Below are 21,528 nucleotides of genomic sequence, written 5' to 3' on the forward strand. Positions count from 1 at the left end.
ATATGTTACTTATGTAATACCATGTCCTACTTGAATGAAAATAGGCTAGGAAGAAATTTTGTTTCCTAAATGTCCAGACACAACAAACCAAATACAGCAGAAATTAAAGTGTTCAATTAGTTAATATTTACTGACTTTTAAAAGCCTTCTTAAGATAATATTGCCATTTCCAAGTTAAGAATGCAAAAACAGTTATTCCAAAATCCACTTTTCAATCTCATATTTCTTAAAAACACTTTAATTGCACTTGGAGATCATAGACTTCTGCAGAATTGGTTTATTGCATTGAGCTGTAATCAGTAACCTGACTACAAAGTGAGACAGAAATAGCAGAGGTGCTGTAGCTCAGCATTAAAGCATGTCTGCTTTGTGGGCAGAAAGTCTAGGTTCAACTCCTGACATCTCCCAGTATAAGTAGAAAAACTTGTATCAGACATGTGTTCCTAAGGTTAAAGGGAAGGGGTTTTGAGCCCATTCACTTCTTGTAATCAACCAAATATCCTACCTATATTACATTGAAGCAATTGAAATAGTAACATTAGAAGAATTTTTGAAGGAAATGCATAGGGATCAAAGAATTACAGAGTTGGAAGAGACCTTGAAGGTCTTCTAGTCCAACCCTCCTGCTCAAACAGCAGACCTATAAAATTTTGTTCAAAAGACTGTCCAACCTCTTTAATAAAAATCTCCAGTAATGGAGCACCACACTGTCTGGAATTCCACTGATTAATTGTTCTCACTGATAGGAAATTTCTCCTTAATCCAAAGAAATTTGATAAATTTCCATCTGTTATTTCTGGTCCTGTCCTCAGAGGCTTTGGAGAATAGGTTGACCCCCTCCTCTTTGTGACAGCCCTCAAATATTGGAAGACTGCTACCATGAGACTTCTAGATCTCCTCTTTGTTAAACTAGGGCAGTGGTGGTGAACCTATGGCACAGGTGCCAGAGGTGGCACTCAGAGCCCTCTCTGTGGGCATGCGCACCATCGCCCCAGTCCTAGGCTTTCAGCTGGTTTTATAAAACCTTTTCGCTTTAGGCCTCTGCCGCCATGTGCAAAAAAAAAAAGGTTCAATCAGTCAATGAAGAGCTGAGGTGGCACAGCAGTTAGAGTGCAATACTGCAGGCCACTTTAGCTGACTGTGTTCAGCAGGTCAGCGGTTCAAATCTCACCGGCTCAAGGTTGACTCAGCCTTCCATCCTTCCGGGGTAGGTAAAATGAGGACCCAGATTGTTGGGGGCAATGTAAATATATATATACATTGCTTACTGGTGTACACCGCTTAGAGAGTGCTTGCACTTAAAGCGGTATATAAGTCTCATAAATAAAATAAATAAAATAAAATAAATTTCAACTTCTCGCAGGGAAAAAAAAGATCTTGCAAAGTTGGAATTGATTGATTGAACTTTTTAGTCCCACCCAGTCTGCCATTACCACTGCAGCCACACCCACCCAATTGGCCACACCCAGCCAATGGGTCACACCCACCCAGCACCCGACGATGCATAAGTGGGTTTTGGGTTGCAGTTTGGGCACTCAGTCTCTAAAAGGTTCGCCATCACTGGACTAGGGCATACCCAGTTCCCGCAACCATTCAAGCGAAAAAGCATTGTAGATCCTACTATTTTTTCCTTCAACATGTCTTTGTAAAATAGAATTTTCAGCAACTACCAAAACAGTCTGAATACAATGCCAGTCTTTAACAAATTTCAATCAAAAGTTGAGGAATATCTTTACTGAAATATGCCATCATATGCAAGGCTCATACATTCTATTAAGAAATGTTATAGAAAATCAAAGATATTATTGAAACATGTTGTCTTTCATTAGTCCCTAAATCTCCTCCCTCCTTTTATTAGAATGGCAGCCCAATGTCCCTCATAAAAAAAGTATCGTTTACTTTCCATGCCCATAAAAGTTTAATAAACATTGGATTACTAAAGCATGCTGGGCTATGAATAACCTTATACTTTAAACCAAATTTGATCTTTTTATTGTTATTAAATATGTTTACAGTATTGCCAGTGTTAGTCCAAAGGGAGGAGGCACAGTTCTATTTCTAAAAAACAGAGATAAGCTGCATCTCTGGCATTGTGTGCAAAACCTTAAACAACCAAAAGTTTAAATTCACCTGACTAGCAATTAAATCATGCAGTGGTTAAATAACCAATTTGTAAAGGTTATTGCCAGATTTATCCATAGCCAGCCCAGAAGAAGAATCTCTGTCTTTAAGCTTTATCTTAATGGTACACATACAGAGCAATTATTGGTCCCATGAATAGTGGTGGTAGTATTCATTCTTGCTTCATATATGTGTTTCTCTGTTCTCTCCTATTTACTAAATGGAAGGCAAAGGGTTTGAGATCACTTGCACAGGTTCTGTCTAGTTTTGCACTGTTTGTTGTGCAAACAAATGCTTATATTCATCACCAACCTGGTTTTGATAGAAGCAAATGGAATTATGGGTAAGACACATAACAGAAGTAGAAGAACTGACAAGATCAGACTTTTCTTTTGTTAACAAATGATTGAAATCACTTTGTACTTACACAGGTACCTGCTCTATGGAACACCCTCCCTTCAGAGATCAGGATACACCCAACCCTTTAATAAGTCCCTAAAAAACAGGCTATGCTCCCAAGCTTGGGCGCTGTTTGTGTCCAGGGCCCCATTTCCTGGCTATATGCTAACTGGCTGAATATTTTGCTCTTCAGTATGTTGAATTGAATGTTTTTACTCTTTTTTATGGTTTTACTGTTTTTATTGTTTTAAAATGTCCTTTTTAAAATTTTAATTGTAATATATTTTCTGAATGGTATGCCATCCAGAGTCATTGACATAGAAATTGAACAAAAATAAACAAATAAACAAGTAAGTAAATTTGGAAATTTCTTTGGCAGTTTCCAAGTTTTTGTTCATTCTTTACTGAATTGTGTATAATTTTTGTTTTCCCCCTGGACCCTGACAGGGAAATGCTTAATTTTGTGACTGGTGCTTTGATCCATTCTTTTTTGTTTTATATTCCTGAAGTCCAATGGCTCAATTACATAGCTTTCCTCCTATCCTTGAGCTTGAAAGAAAATTTGTTGGTATTAAAAAAAGAATGCTGTCCTTATTGTGCCTTGGCAACTGCCCTCACACATCTCAAGGTATGGTTAGTTTGGGATTGTGACTGGTGAATTCCCTATTGTCTCCCCCCCCCCCCCCCCGCAAGGGACATGGATTCTGCATCACCACCAACTGCTCCCCAAAACATGAAGAGATGGATGAATAGCCCTGTTAACATTTAATTGTTTGTTTGTTTGTTTGTTTTACTTGAACAGTTGGGATAGCATCTTGGTGCCTTGACAGCAATTCTGAATAAAGTGTTGATGTTTATTATAATTGGCAGACAATTTACATGAATGTTGATGGGAGATGAATGTTGTTTTGGGGGTTTACCATTTCAAGGGCTACAGTTAAAAACAGATGTGAATTTGTTCTAAACTATTTCAGGTTTGGGAAATTGTAGTCTAGAAATATCTATAGTAATGTTTATTAATCCATTATCAATCGATTATATTTCCTGCAGGAGGTAACCTGGCTGTGTTCTTACAGCAATACATGTTTCTGCAGCATAAAAAGCAGCAGTGCTCCACCATAGTCAAGCAGTCACTCAGTTATCCGTAATCTTCTATAAATTGCTATGCAGATGTTAAGAAATGATAGAGCTGATCTCCATTTAAAAGACTACCCACCAATTTTTACCATTTTGCAAATACGGATTATTTGCAGCTAGATTTGTTTCAGTTACAGTTGGTTACAACAGGGAGACAGGCATTATACTACTCTCTTTCACACCAGATTTAGAAAGTGCTATACTGTACTAATGACTTTAAGTAAATAGGTCTTTTTTTTTTTTAATTGAATTTTTTTCAAAAATTTTACAGATAAACATCCACCCCCCCCAAACCACCCCACCCTCCCCCCCCGACTTCCCAGAACTGAATATAGGATTATTTAACAAATTTTAAAAAATAACGTATACAATTTATAAGATAATTAATAATAATAATAAAAATCATAATAATAATATATATAATAATAATATACGTAACATAAACTTTAAAGTAAATAATATATATTAAAAAAAAGAGGAAGAAAAAAGGGAAAGAGAAAAGAGAGAGAGAAAGAAAAAAGAAAGAGGTAGGCGAAAAATAAAACATATATAGAAAAGTATATAAATAATAGTACAGAAGAAGAAAGAAAGAAAAAAAACAATCATTACAAGTTATAAAAAAGCTAAATAATATTTTTCCATATCCAAATTATGTTGTATAAAATTTATCCATTTTTCCCATACCGCAAAAAATTTCTCTTGAGATTGCTCCTTTAAAAAAGCCGAAATCTTTGCCATTTCTGCCAAATACGAAACTTTATAAAACCACTCTTGTAAAATAGGCAAGGATTCCTTCTTCCAATATTGTCCTATTAACAGCCTAGCGGCTGTAATCAAATTTAGCATCAATATAACCTCCCTAGCATCACAATCAGTAACAATACCTAATAAAAATAATTGCGGAGTAAATTTTACCCTCCTTCTAAAAATTCTCTGAATATTCCACCATATCTTAATCCAAAAAGCTTTTATATGCTTACACGTCCACCAGATATGATAATAAGTAGCATCCAAGTGTCCACATCTCCAGCATTTCGGCTGTAAATTAGAGTACATAATGGACATTTTCTTTGGATCAAGGTGCCATCTATAAAACATCTTATAAAAATTCTCTCTTAAATTTTGCGCTTGTGTGAATTTAACATTTCTTATCCAAATAAGTTCCCAAGTATCCATTGAAATCGATTCACCAATATTCTGTGCCCATTTAATCATACAATCTTTAACTAATTCAGATTCTGAATCCAATTCCACTAAAACCCCATAAACTCTCTTAATATGGGTTGGCCTTTGATCTCTTACTTGTTTTAGGAGAATTTCATCTTCTCTAAGCCAGCCCATTTTACAATCCATCTTCCATCTGTCCACTATTTGTCTATATTGGAACCATGAATAAGTTAGATTTTCATGTGTTAGTTCTTCCAAAGATTTTAACTGCCAGTCTTGGCCATCCCATCTAAGTAACTGTGCATAAGAAACCGTATCCATATTAACCCCTTTCCTTATACCTTCTATGGCATGCCGAGGTATAGCCCATAATGGTATTTTAAAATCACATTTATAATACTTCCTCCACACTCTAAGCAAAGAGATTCTTATAATATGAGACTTAAAAACCCAATCCACTTTTTTATTAAATATTAAATAGGCATGCCATCCAAAAAGTAAATCCCAACCTTCCAAATGAAGTATTTCTATATTTGTTAAATTCACCCAATCGCTGATCAATGTTAGTACTACAGCATCATAATACAATTTCATATTTGGTACCTTGAGTCCACCTCTCTCACGAAAATCTTGCATTATTTTAAGTTTCACCCTTGGTTTTTTCCCTGCCCAAACAAATTTATTAATACCTTTTTGCCATTCATCTAAATTACGATCACTCTTTAAAATAGGTAACATTTGAAACAGAAAAATAAACTTTGGCAGGACATTCATTTTAATAACTGCAATTCTACCCATAAGGGATAACTGTAAATTGTTCCAATTTTTTAAATCCTTCTGTATCTCCGTCCACAACTTTTCATAATTATTTTTATACAGTTTTGCATTGGAAGCAGATAATGTAACCCCCAAATATTTTACCTTATCAACAATTTCAAAGTCTGTTAACTTAACTAAAACCTGTTTATCACCATTAGTCATATTTTTAGCTAATATTTTGGTCTTATTATTATTAATTTTAAAACCAGAAACACGTCCATATTGTTGGATCAATTGTAATAATTTTACCACCGAACAAGTAGGTTGAGACAAAGTAACAACCAAGTCATCTGCAAAGGCTCTTAATTTATATTCTTTTTTGTTAATTTCTATTCCTTTTATTTCTTGAGACTCCCGAATTTTAATCAACAATATTTCCAATGTTAAAACAAACAATAACGGGGATAACGGGCATCCCTGTCTTGTACCTTTTTCTATTACAAAAGCCTCTGACAAACCCCCATTTACAATAAGTTGAGCAGTCTGTTTTTGATATATATTAGATAGTACTTGTAATATATTTTGTCCAAAATTCATCTCCTTAATTAAACATAACATAAAATGCCAGTTCACTTGGTCAAAGGCTTTTTCAGCATCCAAAAATATCAAGCCTGCAGAGACTTGGTTATTCTTTTCTAAATACTCTAATAAATTAATGATTTGTCTAACATTATTTTTCATATACCTTCCAGTTATAAAACCCGATTGATCCTTATGTATAATCTGCTGCAAAATCCCCATAAACCTATTAGCTAAAATTTTGCAAAAATTTTATAATCCACATTTAAAAGAGATATAGGCCTATAATTTTTAGGCAATGTAAGATCTTGATTGTCTTTTGGAATCAGTGATATAAATGCATTACGCCAAGATGGAGGGATCTCTAACCCCTGTAATAAGTTATTAAACAATTCACACAACGGTTGAGTCATCTCTTCTACTAGAGTTTTATAATAAATAGATGTCAACCCATCCGTACCCGGCGCTTTGCCCAATTTCAATTGTTTAATAGCTGTAACAATTTCTTCCTTAGTAATTAAACCATTAATCTCTTTTTCCTGATCTTCTGTTAATTTAGGAAAATTAACTTTACCTAAATAATTGTTTATATCTGTAGTTTGAATATTAGTACTCTTGTATAATTTTTGGTAGTATTCTAAAAAAGATTTCTTAATCAATTCTTTCTGATAAACCAATTTACCATTATAATTTATTTTATCTATATTCCTCTGTTTCTGTTTCTTTCTTAACTGATAAGCCAACCATCTCCCTGGTTTATTAGCATTACAAAATGTATTTTGTTTCATAAATAGTAAATTGGTTGCAGCTTGATCAGCCATCAACATATTAAATTGTGTTTTTAACAGTTTTATAGCTCCTTTCACCTTTTCATCTAAAGGATTTGAAATTAGGAGTTTCTCTTTTAATTTAATCTCCTCTTCTAAATCTTTACGTTTCTGAATCTGTTTCTGTCTATGCAAGTTATTCATTTTTATCAAAATACCACGCATAAAAGCTTTACTTGCATCCCACACCATTGACATTGATGTTCCCTTATTCATATTTAAAGCAAAATATTCCTTTAAACATTCCTTTAGTTTATGGACATTTTTTTCTTGTTTAAATAAGTAAATAGGTCTTCTAGCAGTTATCTTTATGCAACCAGCCATGCTATTAATTACAGACTAATTACCTTCTGCTCTTTGGGGCTTGTAAATAAGACCACTGTTTTGATCTCTTTTTATTTTATTTTATTTTTTATGCAGATGAGAAACAGAGAGTTTGTTGAGGGTGAGTCACTCATATTTTTAACTTGGTTGGAATCTAGAGGACAAGGGTTTCTTGTTACCTAAGAACAGTCAATGCCTAAAGGCTGGTTAATATTTGTCCAAAGTTCTAAAGATGAAAAGGCTTCCACTAATGTTGAATGCATACATCTGGACTATAAAATGTGTGTGCAATAGCAAATAAAATGGCCTGGAACATTAAATTTTAAATTAATATGAAATATGAAATACGAGTACAAAGAAAAGAGCCTGAAGCTTTTGATTTTAGATTTGATAAACATTTTTATTTACCTACTCTGTAACCTAGTTGGTTACAAGGACATAAATTCCAAATGTGGTACCTGTGTACTTACAGACTCTTCCTTGGTGTTTGTTAAGGAAAATCCTTTTAATAAATAATATAAAGAAAAAATGTAACTGGGCCTAAGACAGAACCTTGGGGTCCTCCACTGCATGCTTCTCTCCATGTAAATGTAGTGCCATTGACTACATATTGAGTATGGTTGGTCAGCCAGTTACAAATCCATCTGGTGGTGATGCTGTCTATCCCTTCCTTACCAAGAAGTAGGTTGAAATCTACTTTGTCAAATGCCTTACTGCAGTCCAAGTATACTATTTCCACAGCATTTCACTGGTCTACTAATTTGATCACTTTGTCAAAGAAAGGAATAAGATTTGTCTGGCATGATCTGTTTTTGACAAACTTATGTTGTCTTCTAGTAATAGCTTTGTTTGTTTCTAGGTGTTCACATATCCGTTGCTTGATTATCCTTTCTAGTATCTTCCCAGTATTGATGTCAGGCTGATTGGTCTGTAGTTTCCTGGATCCGTTTTTTTTTTTTTTTTCCTTTTTTGAAGATAGGAACTGCATCTTTTTCCAGTCCTCTGATAATTCCCCTGTGCTCCAGGATCTTTGAAAGATATGGTTCAGTGACTCTGAGATCACATCTGCCAGTTCCTTCACAACTCTGAGATGTAATCCATCTGGTCCTGGTGATTTGTACTTGTCTAGAGTAGATAGGCATTGTCTTCCCTTTTTCTTGCCTATTTTGACTTGTATTCCTAATCTGTGTTTTACGGCAGGGGCCATGTGAAGGGATGGCCAGTGCATGCACACACGGGAGTGCACTCACACACATCCCACACATGCGCTAGCCATGAGCATCCTGCCAGTGCTAGCGCTGCCCCGCCCCTGAGCGGGGCAGTGCATGAAACTACACCCCTTCCGATCCACAGAAAAAAATGCACTCCATGGAACCAGTCACTGTTGCTCAAAAGGTTGGGGACCTCTGTTTTACAGTACTGATTTTGATAGGTTGGAGTATTTTTTTTTCCTTTTCATGTAAAGACAGATGCAAAGATCCACTTTCTCTCTGCTGCCCCTACCCTCTTGCTATCTTCTGCTATTAGTTTCCTTTACTTTTTTCTTGATTTTTATAGGTTGAAACTTTTTTTATTATATGCAAAGCAAAGCAGTGGCTTCAGTTAACTTTTTTGTTTTCAAAAATGTCTCTGGGTCCCATTCAGACAATGTATATCATTACAGGGGTGGTACATCCCAGTGTTTAGTAAATATGTTCCTTTGTCATGTGAAAATTACATTATGGGTGGCTGGAGTTAAAATGAAGTTACCTTGCCAATTTGCATTATGGTAAATAAGTGGTATTTCTTGGCTCCCTCAAAGTGGCAGTTATGTAATGTTGGTACTGATATATAATTTAACTCAATATTCCAAATGTACTCAACAGCCCAGAAACATTGGTTGGACCACAGATTATTTTAATAAAGATTTACAATTATATAATATGTTTTTCTTAACCATCTACTCATACAGAACAGAAATTCAATGTTGCCTTCTTCATCCTGAGGTTGTCCAAATATTTTGGTAACTATAATTTCCAGAAGTTCTGGGCAGATCAATTGCAATGTGTCTTTTGACAATCAGATGTGCCTTCTTTTCTTGTTCCTCTTCTTGACTCTGTAGTCTGGCTAGAGGCTGTTCCCTGTCAACTACCTGGCAATTCTGAAAACTAGTCCAAGCACCTCTGGAAGTTGCCAGGCTGTAAATTATTTTATCTTAATCAGACATTGCAGAAAAGGGAGCCTCTCCCTTTAGAATAAACAAGCAAGCAGAAAGAGAGGTCAAGGAAACTCTCTCTCTCTCTCTCTCTCACACATACACACACACACACTCATTACTGTCTATAAAATAGGCATGTGATTGAAGGACAACCTCTGAGCAGTTGAACAAATTCCAAGGTTTGATATGGCATTGCAGTGCCCTCTAGAGCTTCTGGAACCCTCTTCTTTAGACTTGAATAGATGGAATCCCGGTTTTATTTCTCACAAGAGTGAAATGGAAAATCACTGAAAACCTCTGCACCTTTAATCAGTAATTTTATTACCGTTCATTAGAAAGCTAGGTTTAATTCCTAGATAATTTCTGATTTGCTAGCTAGACCCAAGACATCATAGATGGAGCATTATCTTTGGGCAAGAAACAATCCACATTCTTTGGTAATGTGGTTTTCATGTATCTCTCACATTCTATGAAACTTAAGTGGATTAAGTGGTTCGAAGGACAAAAAAGTCTTAATTCTGAACATCCAAGCATGTGACCCAAAAGATCTTTCTCCAACTCTCCTCTCTGTAAAAAACAAACAAAAAACCACCATGTGTTTAATGCTGAAACCAGAGACTTTATTCAAGGAGGTAATAAGTAACTAACGTAAACAAGCTGACTATTGATTTCATTTGGAATTCTCTCTGTATATGATTGTTTCCTTTCCTTGCTTACTCTATATCTTTCTTTTCCCAATGAAGTCATTTTTCTTTCTAGAGATTTGGCTTCACTGCTTAGAAGAGAATACCTAATCAAAATCACTTTCAGAAAAAAAAAGCATTTATCAGGAATTTTTTTACTGTTCCAGTGTTTTTTTAATTCAAAAGCATTCTTGAAAATGAATATGACTCTAGAAGTATAATATTTTCCTTTTTTAAAAAAATTAATCATAAAAGAGTCTGGGGACAAACTACTGTCCATAGGCACCATCTTGAATCCATGTACATGACCTTCTTGTCTCCACACAACAGAGCCCTACTTACCTTTGCCAATACTGTATACCCTCATGAGATAACCTCTGTATCATTGTCAGCCAGCTATTAAGTACAATTCTCACTGCAGCCTCAGTTGTTTGCTTCTCATGAGGCTCCTGCCTATTTCTTAAGCCAACTTCAGAAATTCCACTTCAGATTGTAACAGGTTGGCAACTGGGACAGGCTGATGTTCATTCTGGACTTTAATCACTGGAAGAACTGACTAGTCGAACCACTGACTCTTATTCTTCCTCTCCATGCAAAGAAGGCAAGTCTCCCTGGCTCCTATGTGGACCAGCCTATCAGGACCTCTTTTTCCCTTTGGGGATTGTTCCTCACCAGTCCCAGTGGCTTGCCTTGGCTTTCTTGATATTGGCACATGGATGCCTCCATATAGTAATTCTTTTGACAGTAAAGCAGACCCTTTTTCTTCCTTTTCCTTCTTATTTCAGAACTGATGCTCTGATGCCACAGCAATCAAAGTATCAGGGGAAAAGACTGTTCTTTTCTTCTGCAGATTCAGGAAATCGTAACAAGGAAGAACTGATAATCCAGCTTCCTAGGAGCAAAGCAGTAGCATTCTTATTTTTGCCACATAAAGATGTTTAAAAAATGAAGTCAGGGGCAGGGGAGCTTTGCAATAAGGTGGGTGGAGTGGGGAGCAAGAGTGCCCCAGCTTTGAACAGACTGTGCAAAAATAAAGAGGATAGAATCTTTGTTTTGGGGTCTTTTCTGAGAACTATTACTATCCTCTCCATAGGTCTTTTTCCTTCCAGGAAAAGATCTGGCTGTTGTAGGAACTCTGGGGAGTTTCCTTCTATTACACTAGGTATCTGGTGTTCCACTTCAGTGCTTCTCTTGATGCCTAAACCTGAACTTGGTTCTTTCATTTTAGCTGAGATTCCTACAAGTGTGTCCTAATTTCTAAAAGTAAATCTGCACAATTTCTTACTGTAGAATCAGGAGTCCATCTTAGCTAATTATCAATCCTTCTCTTCTTGTTGTATTCCGCTAAACCTTCCTCACACAGCATGGCATTGGGACAATTCTCCATCACTGCAAAGACTAACTGTCCTTTCCATCATTTCTACTGAAAAGGTGATTTAACTAAAGCAGTTTTTGCATGGCCTTTGGCACACAGTGTTTATACTTACAGTGCTTGGGCTAAGCATTGGCCCATGACAAGTGGGCCTGTTGGATGTCCACCCACTATGACATCTATTTGCTCATAGGTAAAATAGTATCCAAACTGAATTTAGATAAGACCTCTCCCCTCATAAAAACCTTGGGAGGTAATACTGGCATATTTCTACTACCTCTGGAGGTCTACATTCTGCTAGCTTTTGGGACTTCTCTTCTACTGTCTCTGGGTCTTGGATTTCTTTAGAAAGATTTATATTTCTCTCTTTGTAGTTGGACCATAAATTGTACAAGCTGCATCAATACAATGATTTCTTTGATGTGGCTATTAGACAGTATATGCCCTTTTCATAGCAGATCTCTTTCCAGATGTTAAGCACACTATACTAATTGCTTAAGTTTTTTCCACTTGCTCCTATTCTCTTTTTTTGTATATTTTCCTCTCTTTGGAATTCCAGCACCATTCTTTTTAAGTGGAGTTAGGTTACAAATTTACTTAACTGAAGCAAAAATGAAAATAAATTTTATATGTTGCTTCTTAATCCTTTCATTTTATAGAGTCTAAAAATGCTGCCTTCAGTAAATATATATATATACAGGGCAGTATAAGACTCTCAGCAGATCCCAAGATGATATTGATTTATAACTAACACAAAAACAACCCTGATATGAAGTGGTACCTAGGTTTTATTGCTTTCATGCTACTATAACAAGAACACCCATACCCACATTCCTGATAATGATCCTTCCCTGGAGCAACATGAAAGGTCACCTGCTTATAGGAAAAGAATAAGATACAAATGATGGAACCTTGTGCTGGGTCAGGGAAGGAATAAAATTATCCAAGAATGTTAGAGCTGAAGTAAGGAAAGCAATAGTAAGAATATGACAACTGTATAGAAGAGGACGTGATCCAAGAGGACAACCTGAACAATATGAGACCAAGTCATTTGGTGGTTTGCCATTCCGAATAAAAAACATAGGCTTAGGCCACAGGATTTAGCCCCTTGCTCACTGTAGGAAGCCAAATTAAAGCATCCTTGGCAATTGGTGTGTTTTTTTAGCTAACTTTCTAATGATCCTTTCTGCTAAAGAAGGCAAAATCCAACTTCTTTAAGATCATTATTTCACATTCTGTGCTCTGAGGTAATAGAAAATAGGTCTTAAACTTCTGTGTAATAGCCTATCAATTGATTTGGGACCAGTCATTTTTAGCACATTCACCTGACAGAGGGGTTGTAGGAAAAAACTAAAGGATGGAATATTAATTATACTGCCTAATTAATTATATTAATTATATTATACATGAATATAATATTTGGATAAATATTATATAATATTAAATAAACCAACTATAATGGTTTATCTCTTCTTTTGAATCATCTCATTGAATGCTGAATGTTTTTCTGTTTGGGCTTCTGATTTCTCCATACCCCCTTTTTAATGTTTTAAACATTGCACTGTTCTAATTCCTATAATGTTTACATTATTATGTTGATATTTTTATGTTGTTTTTATCTTTGTACACTTTCAAGATGTTCTTGCAATGGGAAGCAGTATTTAAAAGTTTTTAAAAGAAACAATACTAGAAAGATTCAGGGTTTAATTTGAATTTCTTCATTCTACGCTTGCATCCTAAGCCGATTGGCTATAACAAGAAGCCACATACAGTATGGGTGTTCTGGGAATAATACTTTGAATTGGATTACCTGTGATATCCTGGGAATGCTCATTTGCTGCCCTGTTCCAAAACTATGCAGGATTTCTGAATCTCTGCTGAAGGAGAAAGTAGAAAAGAACTCAATTGAAGGAACATAATATGATGAAACATTCTTCAGACAAACAGACTTCAGATCAGGGGCAGCTCCTATTAGACAGAAAATCCCAAGCTCTTGAGAGTTGAAGAAGTTATAAAACTTTCTTTTAACTTTCATCTGGTTGCACTGTAATAACATGGCCTTCACTATAACCAAACCTAGCCCATTTCTTCTCTGTCAACTTCCCTTAGCAAGAGTTCCAACAATATTGCTGTACACAGAATTCTTTGTTGCTCCTTGACAAAGATAGGATGGGAGCAAATGAACAATACAGCAAGCTGCGATGAGCCTATAAAAGTACTATGAAGAGATAAACCTAGAGGGCCAAAACAAATAATAGGATAAAGCAGTGTGTATTTTGGAACAGTCAATTGTATTTGATGCCAGTATAAGGAAAAACAGAGAAACTATTCAAGCATTCATATACCGATCCAAACAAGATATTTTATTCCCACATTGCCTAGGCTAATCTGTCTCCAGCATATGTGTAGATTTATTGTTGAGACAACAGAGTCATTAACCCATTGGATTAAATCCAAATTGTTACTTTAATTTAAGGGACTTACATCATAGCTAAGTTGTTCCAAAAAATCATCAGTTGTGTCTGAGTTCAACAACTTGATCTGGATCCAAATTGCTGAGATTAGAGGGAAGGAAGAACATCACGTAATCATAAAATACCAAACAATTGAAGCTTTGACTGGGTCTGAATATCAGAATTTTTCCTCCAGAACCAGCTCTTTCTTCTAGAGCCTGTTACTAAGCTTCATGATGTTATCTCTTCAAAGTGTTATATTTATTTTATTTTATTTCTTTCTTTCCTGTCATTATTTTTACAAATAACTCAAAGCGATGAACATATCCAACAAACTTTCCTCTTATTTTTCCTGACAACCACCACCCTGTGAGGTGAGTTGAACTGAGAGAGAGTAACTGGCCCAAAGTCATCCAGCTGGCTTTTGTAGTTAAGGCAGGACTTGAACTCAAAGTCTCCTGCTTTCTAGCCTGGTGCTTAAACCATTAAACCAAAGAGCATGGAGGAATTTGCAGGATGAATATTAAAGATAAAATATATAAAATAATATAAAAAGACAGTTTACAAATAAACCAACAAACCATGAGATACATGAGTCACATTAAGAACATTTTAATAGTAAAAAAGTTCAGTAGTGGAATGTTTGCAATCAACATCCCATTATGGATAACAGAAATTCTAACTAGATATGTTTGGATCTAAAGAAAGTAAATGAATATACAAATTTATTTATTTTTATATTTGTTTGTTTGTTTATTAAATTTGTATAGTCACACATCTCACCAATATAACCCTGCATGGCTCACAACAATTAAAACAAGAATTGAAATATAAAAAAATAAAATAAAACCATATACTATTATCTTAAAAAGGCACAATTAAATACAAATCATCATATAAATTATAATTCCATTTAATATAGCCATTACTAAGGCCAATCACTTCTACTGAACCTCCAGGCATGAAGGTACAACCAACTCTTCAGGCCCTTCCAAAAGACCAGAATGGTAGGGTTAATTTTAGTAGAAATGACTAATTAAGGCATTAGTAATACACCATTAGTCCAATTATCTGTAAGAAGGTCAGTGATTCTCTTCCAGGAACATCTGGACAATCCAGGAGCTAGATCAGCATCCCCAGAGCATCTCAAAGTTGATGGGGCAAAATATTTGGGCTGCTTTTTGCATTCAGGAGTTGGGGAGCAAAATTGGTGCCTTCAGTCTTGAAAATGCTCAAATCACCTAGTGCATTCTTAAAACTCCTGTTCCTCCTAGCACACTCTGTCCTGCCCCATCCATGTTTTGGGGTGTGTTCTCCAAAGTGCCATGTAAGATTTATGTGGCCCTCAATCCAAAGGAAATTGTGCAGAGGAATAATCATTTGACAATTGCTTCTTACCAAAAATTTGCAGGGATACAAACTTTGCAGTGATTAATATATGTTAGAGAGCAGTTTGGTGTAGTCAGTTGGGTGGCCTTGGCCAGTTGGTTTCTCCTAGCTCTGGGAAGGAGACAGCAGCAAACCACTTCAGAAATCTTGCCAAAAAAATTGCAGGGACTAAGTCTAAGTCAAAGGCACAAAAAAGTTAGTCCAACAAAATGGCATTCACATTATAGAAGAAAATAAAATTAGATTGCAGAGATAGAATGGAAAATATTCATTTGACATGTCCCTTCCTGTATCAGTACCCAATTCTACAATAAAACCTCCAAGTATCTCCTGTTTGGCCATTGTACCATCATAAAAGCTGCATTAATACATCTAGAATGGTGCTAGTATAACAGGACACAACTTCTTTGTCCTAGCTTTATGTCTCTCACCTGGAATATCAGAAGCATAGAATTATTCAGATGAGTCATGCTAGTTTTTAAGCACAAATGCTCTAGATTACAAAACATACATTGAACCACAGGGAACAAATGACCCTTGGTTGTTGAGAATTCTTTAAGCAAAGGCTTCAAACCCATAGGAAATGAATTTTAAACTGTAAAATTAATTTGGAACACTGAGCTGTGATCAGAAAATTATGAGATTAGATTCAGGATCTAAATCTAATACTCAGATTAATATAAATGCAATTTGGACCAAAGACTTGGTCTAGCTAGGTCCTAGCTGTCCATGCATTTGGGAGTGTCAGTTTTGGGAGCTTTCTTTAAACAATAGGTGGCTGTTGTCACTTCAGAAATTCCATGACACATCAGCCCTATTGTGTAACCCTTTTGTGAACTAAAAATAGTTCTCTTTATGACAGGAAATTGCTCTGGTGAAATTGCTCAATTTCTAGGTCACTGTAAAGAAGACAAACACTAATAAGAGAAACTGCAAATGTTCCCTGCAATTTCTGAACACTTCAAAGTCCTGAATTATTGAATTTGCTTTACAATCTGTTTGGAAAGGATCAGTAACCATAGATGGGAACGACTTCTACAAAGCTGCAGGAGAGACTTTGCAAGTCTGGGTAGGCAATCCTGAGTTAGATGGGGAAGAATGAAGTAGCACAGGGCTTTTCTGTAGACCTCTCTAGGGTTCCATGAGAAACTAAGGATAAAAAAGCCAAAATCCCAAGTTTAATTGAAAGCAGCCAATTTCCTATCACCAGGGTTTTGCTTCTTGATCAGAGCTGGTTTTAATTAACAGACTTTGAATTTGTTTGAAAACCCCTGAATTAGTGTGTCATGGCAGGGAAGGTATTTAGGGAGTGTTCCCACTCCAGCTATTCTAACTCTGCCCTATGGCTTTTTTGCTTATTATGTCCAAGTCTTGCTGGTCTGTGGACAAACCTGGAATGTTTAAGCAGAGGTGAAATGATACAAAACTCAAGGAAACTGATGTAGCCAAATGGTCTTATTAATCACAAGGAACAGAGGCTTGTCCATTGATTCTGCTCAAGTTGTTCTTGCTGAAAGATGGATATATATAAAGTAAACATGAGGCAGAACTAAACAGTGCACAGTCCCAAACTTTTCTCCTACAAACCGGACTGCAAGTAAATCATTTATCTGAAGGAAACATTCCTTCAAACTTCAGTATAAAAAAATGCAAAACAAATTCTCCACCTATGTAAATCTAAGGGGAATATTGGTTATGTCCACCCAAAAATATTTGTGCATGTATACTGTATACATGAAAATATGCCACCTATCTTCTCTGGGTGATAAACAGAAGATAAAAATAAACAATTAGAATCAATTATATGAGCCAAGTTAAAGTCCCTGCTAAAATCTCCATAATCAGACACACATACTGTGCTTCCACTAATATCCTGGTCCTGGTGACTGCAGGAGGCAGGAGTAGAGAGGAGCCGGGATGGGGCCTCCAGAATTTCCAGGGAAGATTTTTCCATGAAGCAGGTGCCATGACACAGAAGGTATGCTTCCTAAATCCTAGCAGCCTAATCCTGCTTCATCAAGGGGACCCAGAGCATGTCTACTGTTCCAGATCTGGTGGAGCAGACAAAGACCACTAAAGATAGGCAGTCCTGCAAGCAATCTGGTCTCATGCCACATATAACTTATAAAAATGCTGCCTCATTCAGATGGCATGCAGGGACAAAGTAAAACTCCATGTCAGTGCCATTCTAAAAGCTTCAGTTAACCTTCATGATACATCCTTTCTGTAATTCGTATGTATTTAAAGTTTGATTTCCATCTCTGGTTCTTGCTAGGACAGGGAGTGCCTGAGGCTTTAGCTGAGATAATACCAAGGCTTTAATTATCTGAATGTTGAGCAACTGCAAAAGTCACTGTACATCTGTTGTAATGCAACCATTATGCCAGGGTTCTTCCATGCGGGAAGGCATATTATTTGGAAAATAAATAACTCACTTCCATAAAGGGCCTGGTTGGATTATATGATCAACTCTTGTCGTTTACAAGGACTGATATCTCCTAAGATGTTAATGGTTAAATAATATGCAAAGTTTTATTGCATAGGGAATGATTGCTTCATAGTTAGTCCAAAATACCATCTTGATATGTTTATTATGATGCCTTCAAGAGTTTCAATCAATAAATAGGAGGAAAACAGTGAGATTGCATGAATGTGTTGATGATGTGAACAAAAGGAAGGAGAACTTAAGGAAGGGCTATGCATAAAGGTGAAAAGATGACCTCAAAATAATCATGATAGCATATCTTATTACACCTGACTTGAGCCTTAGATTTGGTACAAAAGATTTTGCTATGTATCTCAAATGCAATCTTCTTAATAGGTAGTTTTAAGGTTTCTCCCCTTTGTAGGATGTTAAGTATTTGTTGTGTCTTAAGAGTCTCTTTGGGGGATGAAAGGAATGAATGAGGTTGTCAGAACTTCACAGGAGTGGTGCCCTATTCTTCATATTTTCTGTTGGTTAAGAGTTAGTATCTTTTTGCCCTTTGATCTTATTAGGACATCAACTAAAACCTCTTCTAAAAAAATTTCCACCCTTGATTTGTACTTGTACTTGATTTGTTCCAGTGGAAGGACAGTTGTCTCTTAGTGGTCATGTTGGCTGCTATACCTTTGGATGAAAATAGCCCATTATCTAGTCTAGTTTATTCATGTCATAGGTGAATTTGCTGCTGAGGAAGAATGAGTTCAGCTAGTTGTTTGAGCCATAGAACAGAGGTGTGAATGAAGACACATATAATGGCTAAGGCTGTATTCTTGTGAACTCTGTGTTACAATAACATCCTAAGTGCTTGAGATGATTCTCCTTATCTTTGTCCCCTTTGACTTCCAGAAGCAGAATCGCCAAAGGGGTGTCTACTAGGAGAATTGTGGATGGAATGCAGGATGAAATAAGGCATTGGAGGAGAGCCATTGAATCAGGTCCACCATGGTGATGTCCTAATAAAAAGTAATGAGGAAGGGGGATTGGCCATCCAGTACTGCTGGCTTTCATTCAGTTCAATGCCTGGGGAATATGGCTCCGTGGTGAAGTAGCTGTGAGATTTCTGAAGGCTATCAGCAGCAAGTGGCTTGTGGCTAGCAGGCTGGTAACCATGATCGTGTATCCCTAAGGAAAACATGTAATGAATATTTTGTTGCTAAATCACTGGAGCTCATTTTGTTTATCCCCGCCATCAGAGAAACTCTTTGATATGACCACAGAGAGTGAATTGTTTTTTGGAGTTTACTAGTAAGAGTACCTGATAAAGTCTAAGGAAAGTTAAAAGGAATGACTGGCCACATGAGTGGCTGCCAGAGTGTTCAACCATGCATAATCCCTGGACTAAAAGAGGGCCTGAATTACAATTGGATTCACTGAAATTTAAACATCGCCAGGGGGCAGGGCAGTGGCACACTATTAAATGCCCTAGTTTTGTTGTAGGAAAAAGAAAAGGCAACAATCACACACACAGCATTCCAAATAAAATCAATTCAGTCATTCTAGGTAATTATTACCTTCTTAGCTCCTTTTGTGTTTCAGATGTGTGCATTGCAAAGAAGAGATTGAGATTATGTTGGCATTATGACATTATGTCTTGTGATTGAATGTCTATAAGCAGACCTTTCTTGATCCTTGTTGCTTTCTTTGACCAATTATCTCTAACTTTATAGAATGTAGATTGGACTACATTTCACTGGCTTTGTCCAGTCAAGGATAATATTGCATCTATGATGTCCTGGGCCCAACCAGCAAATTGGACATTATCTAGGGACTAGGGACTAAGCCTATCTTCCCAAAAACCTTGATACAATTAAATGATTACATGGAAAAATCTCTCTCTCCCCCCCCCCCCTCTCTCTCTCCCTCCCTCCCTCCCTCCCTCTCTCTCTCTCTCTCTCTCTCTCTCTCTCTCTCTCTCTCTCTTTCTCTCTCTCTCTCTCTCATGCTATTTCCAGTGCTGTACTGTTGGAATCAAAGAGCTTTGAAACTAGTGCAATCTTTTTTCCCCTGAAAAAAAGCATGCAAGCGACCCAAAAAACCCACCCAGTTTCATGGGTTGCTCTATACACTATACAGCAAAAACAAACCGAATTTGAAAAATCCATTCCTGCCCACTCTGTTCACAGCACTATTCCCCAGCCTATTGCATTTCAGAGATTATCACATAAAAACTCATATCAGACAATAGCAACCTTAGTTGGAATGACAAGAACTATAATTTAATGGAAACATTGATCATTGTGAAAAGTCCCAGTGATTCAACCACACTTACATTATTTTTGGTTGCCCCACAGCTGGGCTGAAAATACATGTTTCGGCTGGCAGATACAACAATATTAGGGGATCACCAAAGAACAGAACTTCTCTTCATGTGATCCAACACAATTTGTGAAAGTGCCCTTTAAGAAACAAGCAGTTTAAGCAGAAGAGGAAAGTATTTAGCATACAATTCAGTTTTAAAATAGAGCATATAGCCTGGATACAGAACATAGATGACATTTCTTGAAGCAAAATGATAAAAGGATAGAAGGAAATGCCATATTGAAGTTAAGACAAGATTCTTAAGACATCTGGAAAGTTAAAGTAAGCCTTCCTGAGACAGAGTGAGAGCTCACTGTCTCTACCACATCTCCATCTTTCCTCAGCCCAATTAGGCTAGGCATCTCAATTGCATTTTTAGGGTTTAACTATGCTATCATATGTATAGCTGAGAGAGAAATCCATATAATATCAAGCAACAGAGACTGGATTTTTATCTCACCTTTCCACCATAGTTCCATGTAGAGCACATAATATTTGCCTTCTCTAATATTATCCACATATCAATTCTGTGGGATTGGCTTAGGCTGTCAGATAGCGATTGAACCTATCCAGTGGCAGAATTCAGTTCTCATGGCAGAATCAGGCTCAGGTTATAAACCAGAGTCATTCTCAGCCCTAGTACAATTGTAATTGCTACACTACTTTGAAAAGGTTAGAATATAGTATTAAGAAAACCTGAAGATCCAACACTGTGAAAAAGTGGCAAAGCAAAATGCTATAATATTACAGAAAGTAAATATTCTTGAAACATGTGGTTAAGGACAAGTTTTCTAAAGTTTCTTTGGTACACTCAGCCAATAGTCCCAGCACATCTGCTTGATTTTCTGAACTGTCCCCTCACAGACAGGTGTGAAACCTACTGTACTGTCACATGAGTGTCTCTTTTATTTTGTCCTTGTTCAAAGCATCTTTCTAGGACACGGGTGTCAAACTCGCCATGTCATGTGATGTGGCTCGACGTATCGCAACTTCTTTTTTTTGCATTGCCGGCAATGGGGTAGGTGCAGCTTTGGTATGATGAAACCGGCTCACGGGTCAGCAGTTTGATAACTCTGTTCTAGGATCTCCATAAAAACCCATAAATTGACTTTAGAAGTTACCATGTGGATTTCCCTAGATTTTGGCCAAAGGGAAATATTTCGGTGAGAGGCTGCTGATTCTTTCTGAAATACACTCTCCTTACCACAAAAACAAATACAAATAGAATCGTCTGCACAAAGGTCTATGGCTAAAACAGGTGGTTTCTTTCTACTGTTCTTTCCTTGCCTCAAGGGCTGTGAAGCTTTTTATCCTTTCACAGGAGCTAGTAGGCATTGT

General features: G+C 36.6%; 1 long non-coding RNA gene across 2 annotated transcripts; it reads right to left on the reverse strand.

The window, feature by feature from the left end:
• Window positions 1-9,192: 9,192 nt before the first annotated feature.
• On the reverse strand, window positions 9,193-21,523 carry LOC120301784. 2 transcript variants are annotated; one of them, XR_005555028.1, is made up of 5 exons: window positions 20,651-21,523; window positions 15,417-15,581; window positions 14,050-14,120; window positions 13,376-13,442; window positions 9,193-10,077 (listed from the first exon to the last, which is right to left on the reverse strand). It is a non-coding gene; the product is annotated as an uncharacterized LOC120301784 (long non-coding RNA). The 2 variants fall into 2 exon arrangements; XR_005555027.1 differs by having other exon boundaries at window positions 20,162-21,523.
• Window positions 21,524-21,528: the final 5 nt, after the last annotated feature.

This window comes from Crotalus tigris, unplaced genomic scaffold (assembly GCF_016545835.1).
Source record: "Crotalus tigris isolate CLP2741 ecotype Arizona unplaced genomic scaffold, ASM1654583v1 scf7180000024396.1518868, whole genome shotgun sequence".
NCBI lineage: Eukaryota > Metazoa > Chordata > Lepidosauria > Squamata > Viperidae > Crotalus > Crotalus tigris.